Here is a 9,275-nt window from a genome sequence, read left to right as displayed (position 1 = left end):
CGATGGCGATATCCACATATACAGATGGCGGTAATATCGTCTACAAAAGTTATAAGAGGGCAGTGTATTGTCGGAGTTGTCATTTGCAATCAGATGGTTCATATTAATAGGTTTACGAGATTATGGCCGAATGACGGAAATAAACAGACTTTGATCTCGGAATGATAGTTGGGACATTCCATTTCTGAAACGGTTAGAGTACCCAATATTCCGCGATCCACAGTGTCAAGAGTGTGCCGAGAATACCAGATTTCTGGCATTAACTCACACCACAGACAACGCAGTGGCCAACGGCCTTCATTTAACGACCGAAAGCAGTGGCTTTTGCATGGAGTTCTCTGTATGTGAAATAACCGCGAGAAATCAATTTGAGACTTACGAACGTATCCGTTAGGACAGTGTGGTGAAATTCGGCGTGAATGGGCAATGGCAACATACAACCGACGCGAGTGGCTTTGGTAAGAGCACACAGCTTGCAGTGCCTCTCGTGTGCTTGGGACCATATTGATTGGACACTACACAAATGGAAAACCGTGGCCAGATTTCAGTTGATAAGAGTTGTGTGTGTGAAATCTTAAGGGACTTAACTGATAAGGTCATCAGTCCCTAAGCTTACACACTACTTAACCTAAATTATCCTAAGGACAAACACACACACCCATGCCAGAGTGAGGACTCGAACCTCCGCCGCGACCAGCCACGCAGTCCATGACTGCAACGCCTTAGACCGCTCGGCTAATCCAGCACGGCTGATAAGAGTTGCTGGTAGGGTTCGAGTGAGGCGTAGACCGTATGAAGCCAATGACCCAAGTTGTCTACAAAGACTGTGCAAGCTGATGGTGAATCAATCATGGTGTGTGCTGTGTTCACGTAGAATGGACCGGGTAGCCTTGTCCAAATGAACTGATCATTCACTGGAAATGATTATGTTCGGTAACTTGCAGACTATTTACAGCCAGTCAGAGACTTCAAGTTCCCAGACAATGACTTTAAGTAACCAGACCACAACTGTTCGCGACTGGTTAGAAAAACATTCTGGACAAGTCGAGCGAATGATTTGGCCACCCAGATCGCCCAACATGGATCCAAATTAATATTTATGAGACATAATCGTGAGGTCAGTTCGCGCACAAAATCCTGCATCGGCAACACTTTCACAGATATGGATGGCTATAGAGGGAACATGACTCAATATTTATACAGGGGCTTGATGAGTTCATGCGACGCCGAGTAGCTGCACTACACCGAGTAAAAGAAGGTCCGACAGATATTAAGAGGTATCCTACGTCTTTTGTGAGCTCAGTGTTCATTGTAACACGTAAGATGCTGAAGTGGTATTGTTTCTCTTGTTAAGGTTGAGCATAGGTGAAATTTGAGACACTGTATCACAGACTCAGTCCCTCAGACTGTTCAGCGATGTCGCTAACCCTGCACGCAGAAGTAAACAACCACGAATGAGCAGTGCCTATTAGACGGAGGGGGTCCGACAGCCGATCTGAACCAGTCAATCCATCAGGAAGGAAGTATACGGCTCGTCTTGTCTGTAGGTCAACCATGCCTAGATGATCAATACCGCGGTTCGATCACTTTGTGCCAGGAAAGGCTCTCAACAAGGGAATTTTGGCGAGGACTGGACCAAAGCAATGTTGTTTGGACATGGAGGAGGTACAGAGAGGCAGAAACTGAGGATGACATGCTTCGCTCAGGCCGCCGAAGGGCTACTACTGCAGTGGATGACTGCTACCTACAGAGTATGGCGCGGAGGAAACCCGACAGCAACGCCACCATGTTGAATAATGCTTTTCGTGCAGTTACAGGACTCCGCGTTATGACACAAACTGTGCCCGTAGGCTGCATGATGTTCAACTTCACTCCCGACGTCCATGCCGATGTCCATCTTTCCAACCATGACACCATGCAGGGCAGTACAGATTGGCCCAACAACAAACCGAATGGACCGCTCAGGACTGGCATCACGTTCTCTTCACCAGTGAGTGTCCCATATGCCTTCAACCAGACAATCGTCGGAGATGTGTTTGGAGGCAACTCGGCTAGGCTGAAAGCCTTAGACACACTGTCCAGCAAGCGCAGCAAGGTGGTGGTTCTCTGCTGATTTGGGGTGGGATCATGTGGGGCGGAAGTGCGCCTTTCGTGGTCATGGAAAGCACCGTAACGGCTGTACGATACGTGAATGCCATCCTCCGACCATTAGTACGACAATATCGGCAGCATATTGGTGAGGCATTCGTCTTCATGGACGACATTTCGCGCCCTCATCGTGCACATCTTCTGAACGACTTCCTTCAGGATCATGAATTCGCTCGACAACAGTGGCCAGCGTGTTCTCCAGACATGATCCATATAGTAAATGCCTGGGATTAATTGAAAAGGGCTGTTTATGGACGACGTGACCCACCAGCCACTCTGAGGGATGTACGCGAATCGCCGTTGACGAGTGGGACCAACAGTGCCTTGATGAACTTGTGGATAGTATGCCACGACGAATACAGGCATGCATCAATGCAAGAAGACGCTCTACTGGGTTTTATTTGTACCGGTGTGCACAGCAGTCTGGACCACCAACTCTGAAGGTCTCACTATATGGTTGTACAACATGCAATGTGTGGTTTTCATGAGCAATAAAGAGGGCTGAAATGATGTTTATGTTGATCTCTAATCCAATTTTGTGTACAGGTTCCGGAAGTCTCAGAACCGATGTGATGCAAAATGTTATGGTGTACCTTAATTTTTGTTGTGTTTGTATGGCTTGTTGTACAGTACTATCAACCCTGGATATGTACCATGACGTTCTACCCTCCTCCAAACGCCGATTGACTTACATTTTTACTGTTATTGCGCTATTTGTACGTACAAATGGTGTACTACATTTACATTATTAATCTTCCACCACTTGTTAGCAGTGGAAGCCTACTACTCGACAAGTGGAAGGGGGGATATGATAGCCGGCCGCGGTGGTCTCGCGGTTCTAGGCGCGCAGTCCGGAACCGTGCGACTGCTACGGTCGCAGGTTCGAATCCTGCCTCGGGCATGGATGTGTGTGATGTCCTTAGGTTAGTTAGGTTTAAGTAGTTCTAAGTTCTAGGGGACTGATGACCAAAGCAGTTGAGTCCCATAGTGCTCAGAGCCATTTGGCCATTTGGGGATATTATATTTTGCTATGATTTAGCGAACGGACGTAGCATGCGAGCCTGTGTCCTCTACGATAAGGTGTCCGGCAGACTTTTACAGCGTCGGAGGGTCACAAGTATACTCGCACCTTGGAAGACTGACAGTGGAAGTCTCCGCACAGTCCGCACGCCTGACATGGAGGAGCGTTACTCAGTTCTGCGGAAGGAAGTCCTGGGACCAGAGTGCGACGATTGGTATCCACAGAAGGCGTGTCTCTCTCTCTCTTACCTGGGGGTACTTCAGGAAAAATAGGTGTGCGAATATCATCAACAGCGCGATCAGACTCTAAGGTTACATGATCATTAAGGCCGACGTCGGTTCTGTAAATGGCTGTTGCAGAAATGTGCCGCAGATCCACTGTTCACATCCAAGATTTATTTACAGGTAAGGCAGAATGTAGAAGAGATAGTGTTGTGAATTCACATAAGCAGCATGTATGGCCTGATCTAAATCACCAATAAATTCAGGAAAGAGCGCTTCAACACTGATTGTCAATCACCAAAAGGGCAGGCGTACTACAATAGATCAACAGGGCCATATGTACTACCACAAAGGTTAACTGGGGCGCATTATTTCAAGTTTCTCATTAACATTTTGCGTACCTCGTTGGAGACTGTGCCATTGCAGCAACGAATACAAATGTTGTTCATGCATGACGGGGCATCTGAACACTTTCGCCACAATGTGTTCTAACATATGACACAGACATTTCATGGTCGCTGGATTGGTCAGTGAGGGGTGCGGGGTGGAGAGGGATAGCGGCGGGGGGGGGGGGGTCACGCATTATCCTGCTTGTTCCCCAGACCTCAATCCCCTAGACTTTTGGTTACGGGGACATTTGAAGAAATTTGTCTACACCACGCCAATCAAAGAAGTGTGGACACTACAGGGTCTACAGGCTTGCGTCTTCATTGGGTGCCAGCATTTGCAACAACAACCGGGTGTACTTTAAAAGGTGCCTCATTCCTCACACCGGAGGAAAGAGGGGTGCATTGTCACGAATAGACTCCACGCTCAACACTTCCTGTATTAATCGCAGAAAGTATGTGTTTCCGGACCTATGTTTATTGGATTTATTTTACTTGTTTCGATGGGTAGCACGACCTCTGAAAGTATGTGACTCTCTTTTTTTTTTAACACTTTGTATGTTAATCGACACTCAAAGGTGTCTGAATGGAAGGAAGACTGCCAGTTTTATTAAAATGCAAACGAAGATGAATTTGAACAAGTTAGAGAATGTGAACCTTAACCACGAAATAATTAAACTCATTTCGAAATATGAGGGGGAGACAATGGTTTTCTACATCACAGAATCTGATTACATAGAGAAATGAGTTATTTCTTTTAATTAATACCAAGTATCTGACTGGATGGTGGTATCTGAAACCCCAGAATGGGTGTTGATTGAAAACTGACTAAAAATGGTGTGAAAATTTCAGGCGACAATTTAATTATTTTCCAGAATATATGTATTTGAGGGGTGTTTTAGAAACTAAGCGTGACTCGGAACAAGAGAAGTCTAAATACCCCGTAGAAGAAAGGTGGATTTACTTTCTTAAGGAAACCGAAAATCCTGAAGGCAAATGCGAACTGCGAAAATTACGATATTATTTGTTTTCTATTGCCGCCACAACGCCAGTGGGGTAAATGTATTTTCGCTGATGGAGAGCCAGTGGACTGATGAATGACTGCTCCAGGGCTGTGCAATCAGTCTTACAGTGCCATTTCAGTTACAATCTGACTCTCGTGGATTTTATAAATAAATATGTGAAAGGGAAAGAAAACTTCATGAAAAAATTGAAATCTTCTGAAAAATATAATTTACAACAACTCTTGCAACAAAAAGTTCCATGTAATTGTGTCTTAAATAAAAAGATGTAATTATATTGAATATTTTTTTACTTCATTTTTACACGCCTGTTTGATGCTGTCCCGACGAGGTCCCAGTTAGTTATGGCAACCCTAGGTACAGCATTGGGAGTCGCCGAGAGCAGAACACGTCGTGTAACGTGCCTCGTTTTCTCTATCGGTCGATAAACACCGCGGGAGAGGAACACGTAATGCGGCCCACAATTGGACCTGGCGGTTGGCTTCTGGCTGGGTACGTTTTTGTGGCGCGTCTCTTCCGTCCGGCTGGCTCTCCAATAACACGCCGAATCGGTCAACAAAGGCGGCGCAGTTTACTGTTGGGCAGAATGTGCGGTATAAATTCAATGAACGGCTGTGTTTCCTCGGCGGGCCGCCGCGGATGGACGCCCCACTAAAAGTTACCGGCCAAGTTTACGTTTCCCGCGGGACCAACTCCAACTCCCCAATCTCATCCCGAAAATTTACTTGCTTACTTGCAGTTTCGCCTCAGATGCCTCTCTACTGTCGCTGGACAGAAGGAAGAGGGGCAAGGAACCGGTGATGCCGCGTTGTGGAAGGAAATTTCTAAACTTCTTGTAAGTAATCATGTCTACGTAAACTGCTTCTCAGAAAGGGGATAAATTCCAGTTCTTCGAAATAGAATGAAACAGTTACTACCGAAATGTCATTTTCCAAGATCTCTCCTCTGCAAGTGGCCTCTGTGGGTTTCTTTATGACCGCTTATGGATGTGTTGGCTTCCCGAGCACTACTCACGGCTGGATCCAAACTTTAATACGTCGCCAACCAAGTGTCTATAACCTGTCTCGTACATGCATTATGTATATTCTCGTGCAAGGAAGACATTTTACTTGAAAGCCACCCTCCTGATGTCGGCGAATAATTACGACTGATTCTCATGTTCGTATGAATCCGCTAATGTGAAGCAACGATACCTGGGCTTAGGTACTTCATGGAATACATTACGAATTTAGTAATATTTCAACATATACAACATATAAATTTGAGACTCTTACCGCAGAACTACTACATAGATAATGTGACACATAGTGCCTTGCAACAGTTTGGATTTAAGCTAGACGACTGAGTGTCCACTGGTCAAATCTATGATATTACGTGAGCACCAGGATTGCCTGGCGAAAGAGTGGGCTGAGCTGAGGGAGGAGGGTGAGCACAGTTAAATGCTTAACAAACATGGAAAATTATATTTGTTGTTGTTAGTTACGGATTTTAACGAATTTTTGTTACCTTAAATGGTTTCCTGGCTGTTGTTGCATGTTGCAAACTTCAGATTTCAAGAAATGCATAATTCTGCTTTTGCCATAAATGATTCATGTGACTGAAGACACTTTCCACATAGGCATTACTTCATGGAACCGCCATTAACCTTTTAATATTTTTTTTCTTATTTTAGTCGTTTCCCGCGAAAATCAGTTTGTGGACCAAGCTTCACTTTGATATTGTTCCACAGTTTCATTTTCCTTACAGATATCAAGGTATAAATTCTTTTTATCAAAGTCTTGTTCAATAATCACCACCTTTGATGCTTTTACTCATTTTTCTTACTTAGGAGTTACTTTTCCTACAATCAAGTTGATGAAAATCTTAAAGGGAGAGTTTTGGTAGTGAAACATCTTCTTAACAGAATATTCGGCTCTTTCGTAGACCTCGAAACCTCCTTTCTTGAATTTATTTCGCTCAACGTCGTTTAGCTTTAACATTTATTTGTTAGCTTTTACTCCAAAGAGACAGTTGTTCTTGTCTGAATATCCTTTTGATCTGACCAAAATACTATACACTGAATCTTCACTCCGTCTTCAGGCCACGAGTGGCCAATCTGGACCATCCTCAGATAAGGATGCGGATAGGAGAGGCGTGTGGTCAGCACGCCGCTCTACCGGTCGTTACGATGGTTTTCTTTGACCGGAGCCGCTACTATTCGGTCGAATAGCTCCTCAACTGGCATCACGAGGCTGGGTGCACACCGTAAAATGGCAACAGTGCATAGCGGCGCGGATGGGCACCCATCCAAGTACCAGCCACGCCCGACAGCGCTTAACTTCGGTGATCCCACTGGAACCGCTGTGCCCAATGCAGCAAGGCCGTTACCCACTTATGCAATGAATAGCCAAAGAAATTGGTACAACTGCCTAATATCGTGTAGGGCCCACGCAACCACGCAGAAGTGCCTCAACACGACGTGGCATGAACTCGAGTAATGTCTGAAGTAGTGCTGGAGGAAACTGACACCATGAATCCTGCACGGCTGTCCATAAATCCGAAAAAGTACGAGGGGGTGGAGATCTCTTCTGAACAGCACGTTGCAAGGCATCCCCGACATGCTCAATGATGTTTATTTCAGAGGAGTTTGGGGAACAGCGGAAGTGTTTAAATTGAGAAGAGTGTTTGTTCCTAGAGCCATCTTGTAGCAAAACTGGACATATGAGCTTTTGCACCGTCCTGCTAGAATTACGCAAGTCCGTGGGAATGCACAATGGAGATGAATGGACGGAGGTGATCAGACAGGATGCTTACGTACGTGTCATCTGTCAGAGTCTTATCTAGACGTGTTATGGGTCCCTACACCATTACAGAGTCTCCACCAGCTTGAAAAGGCCCCTGCTTATGTGCAGGGACCATGGATTCATGACGTTGTCTCCATACTCTTACACGTTCAACCGCTCGATACAATTTGAAACGAAACTCGTCCGACCAGGCAACATGTTTCTAGTCATCAACAATCCAATGTTGGTGTTGACGGGCCCAGGTAAGGTGTAAATTTATGTCGTGCAAGGGCACTCAAGTGGACCTTCGCTTCCGAAAGCCAATGCCGATGATGTTTCGTTGAATGATTCGCACTGATGTCGCAGTATTGAAATCTGCAGCAATTTGCGGAAGGGTTGCACTTGTGTCACGTTTAACGATTCTCTTCAGTCGTCGTTGGTCCCGTTCTTACAGGGTCTTTTTCCGGCTACAGCGATGTCGGAGATTTGATGTTTTACCAGATTTCTGATATTCACGGTACACTTGCGAAATAGCCGTATTGCAAAATCTCCACTCCAAAACTACCTCGGAGATGCTGTGTCCCATCGCTCACGCCGACTATAACACCACGTTCAAACTCACTTAAATAGTGATAACCTGCTACTGTAGCAGCAGTAACTGACCTAACAACTGCGACATTGTTGTCTTATAAAGGCACTGCCAAGCGCAGCGCCGTGTTCTGCCTGTTTATATATCACTGTATTTGAATACGCTTGCCTATAGCGCTTCAGTGTATAATTATACAGGATTTATGTATTCCGATTCTAGAATCTTAATAGGCTTCAGAAATAAATTTTATAAATGATTTCCAAAATATATGTGCATTCTGGGATTACACTTTCTTCATTAGCGACGATAGACCAATTAAGCTTACTGCACTCATTCTCACCATCTTGGTGGAAAAACATTTTGATCACTTTCCAACGAAGCGAAACCCTTTCCTCAGCTAGCAGTAAAGGTGCCCACATAACTGTTATACGGCGAAGCACAGAATAATAATAAAAGCAAAGCATTCTTTAGCACTGATAGAAAATTCAAAAAATCCCTTTCAACATCTACAGATAATAAATTTTGCAATTTGGCTGCATTGTTGTTGTTGTGGTCTTCAGTCCTGAGACTGGTTTGATGCAGCTCTCCATGCTACTCTATCCTGTGCAATTTCTTCATCTCCCAGTACCTAATGCAACCTACATTCTTCTGAATCTGGTCAGTGTATTGATCTCTTGGTCTCCATCTACGATTTTTACCCTCCACGCTGCCCTCCAATGCTAAATTTGAGATCGCTTGATGCCACAAAACATGTCCTACCAACCGATCCCTTCTTCTAGTCAAGTTGTGCCACAAACTTTTCTTCCCAATCCAATTCAATACCTCCTCATTAGTTCGTGATCTACCCACCTTATCTTCAGCATTCTTCTGTAGCACCACATTTCGAAAGCTTCTATTCTCTTCTTGTCCAAACTGGTTATCGTCCATGTTTCACTTCCATACTTTCAGAAAGTACTTCCTGACACTTAAATCTATACTCGATGTTAACGAATTTCTCTTCTTCAGAAACGCTTTCCTTGCCATTGCCAGTCTACATTTTATATACTCTCTACTTCGACCATCATCAGTTATTTTGCTCCCTAAATAGCAAAACTCCTTTACTACTTTAAGTGTCTCATTTCCTAAT

The sequence above is a fragment of the Schistocerca nitens genome, chromosome 6, assembly GCF_023898315.1.
Source record: "Schistocerca nitens isolate TAMUIC-IGC-003100 chromosome 6, iqSchNite1.1, whole genome shotgun sequence".
NCBI classification, from domain to species: Eukaryota; Metazoa; Arthropoda; class Insecta; order Orthoptera; family Acrididae; genus Schistocerca; species Schistocerca nitens.
This window is presented reverse-complemented; position numbering follows the sequence as displayed.